The sequence below is a fragment of the Micropterus dolomieu genome, linkage group LG08 (genome assembly GCF_021292245.1).
Source record: "Micropterus dolomieu isolate WLL.071019.BEF.003 ecotype Adirondacks linkage group LG08, ASM2129224v1, whole genome shotgun sequence".
In the NCBI taxonomy this organism is placed as follows: domain Eukaryota; kingdom Metazoa; phylum Chordata; class Actinopteri; order Centrarchiformes; family Centrarchidae; genus Micropterus; species Micropterus dolomieu.
Window position 1 is genome coordinate 1,736,014 of NC_060157.1, and position 6,569 is coordinate 1,742,582.

The window sequence follows — 6,569 nt, forward strand, 5'->3', positions numbered from 1 at the left end:
AGGACTGTATCCTGCTGCAGCTCATCTGACAGCTGGAGGGGGACAAGGCGTGGAAAATCAGTTTATACAGCCCCACTGTGAAGCACTGCTGATGGGTTAACACACACACACACACACACACACACGTACCGACACATGAAAATAAATACACAGATACACAATGTTGAAGCCCGTGGCGTGCAGTCTAACCTTGGATGAGGGGAATAGAAAGTGTATGTGTGTGCGAAAAATGTGTGTGCATGTGTGTGTGTTTGTGTGGTAATGAGACAGTGGGTGGGTGTAGAAAAGGAAGTGGCAGAGAAGAAGGTAGACAAAAAAAACCAAAAAAATAAAACCGTCAGAAAGCAACTGATGAGACAGAAAAAGGAAGACGAGCGAAGCGCGACGAGGACCGAAAAGGAGAAGGCACGAGGGGGAAGACGCAGTTTAGGAAAAGACCGGGAGGAAGACGAAACACCAACAGGTGAGAGAGACGGGAGAAACTTGTACACCTGAGACACGACTTTGAATGGAGGCGTGTAAAGAAGCAGATGCGGTGTGTGTCGTTAGTGGGGTGAATCATTTCAGTCTGATGACCTTTGTGACAGTGATGTTGTTTAATTCTAATAACCAGAGATGGAAGATGTACTTAGATTCTCTCCTCAACACTCTATATTAGAGTACACCTACTGAAGTACATACAAGGCATCAATAAATACTTCCTCAGTACCTATACTGAGACAAATATGTAAGTCCAAGGGAAGAAGTGGGTAACAATATGTGTTTTTACTGAGTACAGTAATATAACTAGTGCAGGAAAGACGATGGAGTCACAGTGTTGATATTTCAGAATATTAATATCAATTTTATTTAGAGAGCACACTTAAAACAGCCAAGGTGCTTTACAAGGTAAAAGTATAGCAATAAAAAAATAACACAGACTTCTATCAGTCATAGTATCTATTGCAAAATCATGACATATTTATCAAAACACTTACTTTATAGGGAGATCTTATTATTCTATACTGTGGTGAGCAGTTCATAAATAATGACGCGTAAACAATCAATCAACTTAGAGCATGTATGAGTTATTCTAGCTGATGTAATGGCCGTTACATTTTATACTAAAACAAAGCGAAACAATGGAAACGTGAGAGAAAACTTTCTTATTGTAGTGTAAATATGTAAGTTTTGGGTGTGCAGTAATGTTTATCATTAAGAACATTCAAGTACGCCTGAAAGTAGGCTAATTTCAGTCCTTTTATCTATTGTAAAATTATTATTTATAAAAATACTTTTGTTATATGGAGATCTTATTATTCTATACAGTGACAAGCTGTTAATTTTAATGACCTGTCAGCCCCTGAAATGAGCATTACTTTAAATGTAATGGAAACGTGAGAGAAAACTTTCTTATTGTAGTGTAAATATGTAAGTTTTGGCTGTGCTGTAGTTTGGGAGAGCCGGGACGGTGGAAAAACGTCAAAAGAGACAGAAACTGTTTCTTATTGTGATCAACATCTCACACGTGTGTTCGATCAATAGCAGCTGCTGTTTCCTACAAATGTGGAACGACTTCGGTTTAATGTGAGTGGAAGTTGCGCATTAGTATGAATATTATATTTGTTATTCTTGTTTTTATTTAAAATCTCAGACAAGTTCCTTCTTAATATGTGAATGCAAACATGTTATGTCCTTTATCTTAATAAAAAAATATATTACATTTTTATTTTTATTAGAATTTATGGCCTTAAAATCAATGCACGCTCAGACCTGCGCAGATCAGCCTTAAATGTAGATTATCCTTAAATTCCTGCTTTGAATCATATTTACAGTTAACTATACTTTATTATAAAAGGTGAAAGAATGAGTCGTTACTGTCTCTCCCCTTCTCACCATGCAGCAGAATCAACCCTGTCAGTGTTATATATTTTATTTTAGGATCATTATTTCTGATGCATAAACATGTTAAGCAGCATTTTAATGTTCCACGTGAACCATGAAGAGTTAACGTTGGCTAAATTATGTAGTGTTTTGGGTTTAATTTACAGCATTAATGACAGTAATGTACAGTAATGTTATCCTCTGCATTGCTGTGGAGGAACTTGGAACAACTCAAGTGAAGTACAAGTACCTCAAGACTGTATATTAGTAGAGACATGTGTGTGATAATAACTACACCATTAATATATTTAATGACATAAAGCTGTTTACTGTGAATGAACCTTTAAAAAAAACTTTGGCAGAAAGAGTTTTTATTTATAGTGAAGCGATAACGACACTGAGGAGATAATAATGCGTGAATGTTTTCACCTGATTTGATTTGATGAACGTCTTTATCTCACAGTATAATCTCTGTGTGTTTAGTGAGCAGAATCTTTGCATCCCAGAGCTGCTCGTAAACATCAGTGATAACAGAAGCAGATTTTATCAGCTGTAGCTAACATTAGCTCCTTGAGTTGGTTCAGTGCTCTCTGTCTGAGTGTTACTGTTTCCAGTTGACTCTTGAAAAGGTCAACCCTCTACAGGGTCAGAAGTAGGCATGTGTTGACTGCGTACAGAAATCAGAAAGCCAACAGGTCAAGTCATCCTCCTCAGCGGTCGATGAAGACGACGTGGAAACAAAGAGGCAGCGTTGTTCTTGTGTCGCAGGGAACTTTAATAGGGATCTCTGGATCGCTGGTGTGTACGCACCAGCTTTGCCGGTCGGGCACTCTGCTTCACAAACACAATTTACATTGCAACAATAAATTTATAAAAAAACGCGGGGAAAAAAGGAGCAAATATTCGTACTGGCTGTGGCTGAATCTACATCTGCAGAAGCTCCATCCCCCTGGAGGAGTAACTAGTATACATTTGTGTATTACTACAATATTATAACAATAAATAAAAAGTTTAATGTCAGTATAATACTATTATATTTATAGGTTACGCTTTATTATGTCAGCCTGCAGAGTGTTTGTAACATTTCAACAGCTGATTCACAAATAAAACAGTTTTCTGTCTTGTTAAGGTTTGAGTGGAACTAATATTAGTGTATTCATTATAATTTCAGACAATAATATCATATATATAGCTTATCTTATGTACAGCTTATGTATAATATTAATTCAAGTTACAGCAGTTTCATTATCAGACGTAGAGTTATTTACAATCTGAAGGGAGGAAATAAATAATGCTGTTCTAACGCTGTGTGCTAACGTTAGCAGTAGGGTTGAGTGAATACTTCTAATAAATATATCAACTTCTGATAAACCCGTTTCAGTTTCAGTCTGCTCCCTAAACATTGAAAATACAGAACTTACTCATGCACCTTTTTAAAGCATGTATGAGTATAGCAAGCTGCTCCATTGGGGATTACTTTTTACACTACGACTTCAACAAAGCGTGAGAAAACGTTCTCTTTGTATAAACATCTGATTGGCTTTGCTGTAATCAGTCCCTGCAGGACTTGTTTGTGTCTAAAATGCCTGATTTTGCGGCAGCTTTTCTAAAAGACTGCGATGAAAGTTGCAAAGTTGTTGGCTGTTTATTTGCAATGAAATTGTGAAAACTGCAAAGTTAGACGTGATTTTTAAAATATTTATATATTTAAATATAGTTGAATTAATAATACTTGTTTAAACACTAAACTTTTTGATTCCTAAACAATGTTCTTAAATCTCACACGCACAGTCAGGTGTCATGCAAACAAGACAGCAGCCTGTCCCTCCGATAAACTAAACTAACGTTTCCTTGTTGTCTTGTGTTTGCTGCACGTTTTAAAAAACAGTTTCCCCGCTTTGGTAAAGAAGATCTGGATCCTGGTCTTCGCGGTCCTTGGCTGTAATTGTTGTCGGCACGTGTGAAATGTTGAACCCGCTCATGTCTGTGTCTGCGACAGCGTTTTGCAGGAAACAGCGATGATCGGATTTGTGGGGATTTGTTGAGTTTGCGTTAATAGTTAAAATCCTGGAGGGACAGTGTAATGTGTATGATTACGAACGTAAAATTTCTGACGTTGGCCACGTGACACCGGCCGCCTGCTGTAATGAAAGGTAGGTGCAAACATCCTACGTATTTTAAGCTGGCTAAAATAACAGTAACAGTAAACAGTATGCAAGTTATTTCATGAACAGTTCAATTTCCAAAGAAAACTATACATTTTTCCACACATCTTACCCTCAGCAATGCAACCGTGACGGGAAGACGGAGGACTACGGAAGCTTCGGAGGTACAGAAGAGGCGACGTGCAGCTAGGTTCATTTCCACTGGAAACATTAATAAAAATTACTCCTTGTAATAAAATTCACAAATGCTCGACAAAATCCAGTTCAATAAATATATTAATGCCACAGGGGGCGATTAGTTTAGAGCAGCTACAGACAACACGACATATGGAACAGCACACAAGCCTCACGTGCACCATGGAGAAGAATAAATGAATAATAGATTTTATGCATTTAAAAGTCTAATTGCAGAAGGGATTAAAGAATTAGAGCAGCGGTTGGTTTTTAAAAGCTGTTAAAGCGTAACGACGTCCTGAAACAGAGAAATGCAGAACATGATCTGAAGAAGACAAAACCCTCGCTGCTTTACGCAGGATTCATGCCGTCTTTAAAAGATGAATAAAATTCAGAAATACAAACTGGAAATAAGAATTAATTAAGTGCCTTTTAAACTTAGTTAGCAGCCGACACTCAGTTGAGCTCATTCCTTACAGTTTGTTTCTGGAAACGTTTTGGATCCAGAGTGCATATCCCGGAAACAAACTCTGACACACCTGCTGAGCTGCGATTAGACCGTTGCTATCTGTGGGAGGGGTTTAGCAGACATCGCCAGCATCTTGTCGCAGTCGTAACTTTGGGGTTCAAAGTTCAGTCGGACTTAATTTTCCGTTGTGGACTGCCGAGTGTGAAACTCTGTGTAGGTGTGAGCTTGAGTCAATGTGTGCTCTTTAGTTTTTCCTCCGTCCGGAGGCGCAGAGTCGCATTCATGTTTGTTATTGTGTTATGTTATATGAATGTGTGTAATATCAGTGTGCTGCTGCTGTGCTGTATGATTTGAATGATTCATGAGCAGCTGTTGCTGGTGTGTTAATAATCAACGCCTGGAGCATCTCTCTTCCTCTCTTTCATTATCTCTCTATCTATGTTTTCATTCGTTCTCTGACTCATTCTCTCTCTCTCTCTCTCTCTCTCTCCCCTCAGGTCTCTCTCTCGCTCTCTCTCTACCTGAACACTTGGAATCAGGGTAATAACGGCCAGAACAACAGGACATGTCTATTCCTGCTGCTTCTGCTTTCTCCTTCACCTCATATTTTGACTTTCCCTCCTTCACTATCACTTTCTCTCTCACTCCCTTTTTCCCCCGCTGTGCACTTCTTGTTTCTTCTTGTCCCTGGTGGTTTGTCATCGGCAGAGATCTGCCTTCTTTCACTTCTGGTTAGGTAGTTAAGCGGGTTAGTTGTTGGGTCAGTCAGTCAGTCTGACGTGCGAGCAGCTCTGAGTTCAGTCAGTTATGTTGTTGTTACAGGTGAGCAGGAGCTCCAGTATCAGACGAGGATTCACACCTTACTGACCTGAATTACACAAAAACAGAATGGCTGTCAAACATCTGGTAAGCCTAATCAATACATTTACTATTAAGAAGTATTGACGGAGATTCAGCTGATCTGTGGAGCGCCTCCTGTTACTGGTCTGTTTGGTCTCGTGTGTGTCTGTGTGTGAGTCCAAAGTCATTCTTTTATATTGCAATCCAGAGCAACAAGCAATGCTAATGTCTTCATAATTACTGAAACTGTTATTTCCTTTAGTTTAGAAGCTAAATGGGAGAAAAAGCGTTTCTCAGAGGCCGCAATGCAAAAACAGCATACTGATGATTTGTTTGGGGTCGTGACGGAAGTGGAGCTGATGCTCCATCCACACTACTATGTTTTTGTTTTAAGACGCTCTGGGCCGTCTCGTACAGACCGGAAGTGCTAGCACGTTCGTGTTAAAGGTGTTGACAGCCCACCTGAGCCCCCTACCCTCACCATAACCATCCTCCAGAATGATCCCACAGTTGGATCAACGCGTCTCTGAAACATTTATTACAGGGCTGTTGTATTAGACTGCATCTGTTTTAGCTAAATGTGCCTGCGGGTATGTTTACAATAAAACAAGACCATGAGATGCTTGAGCTCGGGCAGTGAAAAACTCCCAACCCGAAAGAGCAATCCAGTGTTTCCCAGCAGAGAACCAGAAGCTCATCCAGCAGACACTCTCACTGCAGTTACACAAGGACTGAGGGGCTTTTAGAAACGGTCCAACAAGACACATGTGACCTCCCTACGATCCTTGAGGAGGTAAAGATCAGGACAGAATCTCCACTTTCGTCACCCGTCACACTTAACAGACTTTTCTGGCTTTTTTTCTTTACCTTCGGACAAACTAACGTGGCTGCAGCAAATATTATAATTTACACTCTTACAATCAGAATCAGAAGGAGCTTTATTTAAGTCTATCTTGCAAAAGTCATTCTATCTTCTGTTTGGGCCAAAGAGATGGATGATGACCATGCACGCCGACTGAAAGCCCCCCCCCCCCCCCCCCCCCCCCCCCCCCCCCCCC

General features: G+C 39.9%; 1 protein-coding gene across 3 annotated transcripts in view; it reads left to right on the top strand.

The window, feature by feature from the left end:
- Window positions 1–375: 375 nt before the first annotated feature.
- The window catches only part of LOC123975174 (tyrosine-protein phosphatase non-receptor type 7-like), a 24,329-nt gene continuing 18,135 nt past the window's right edge, over window positions 376–6,569 (top strand). The window contains exons 1-2 of one of the 3 annotated variants that reach the window (XM_046056404.1): window positions 376–463; window positions 5,494–5,577. The gene's annotated coding sequence lies outside the window, so the exon portion shown is untranslated. Of the gene's footprint in view, window positions 464–5,438; window positions 5,578–6,569 lie in introns of those variants that run through there. The other 2 variants (XM_046056407.1, XM_046056405.1) reach the window with 2 other exon arrangements.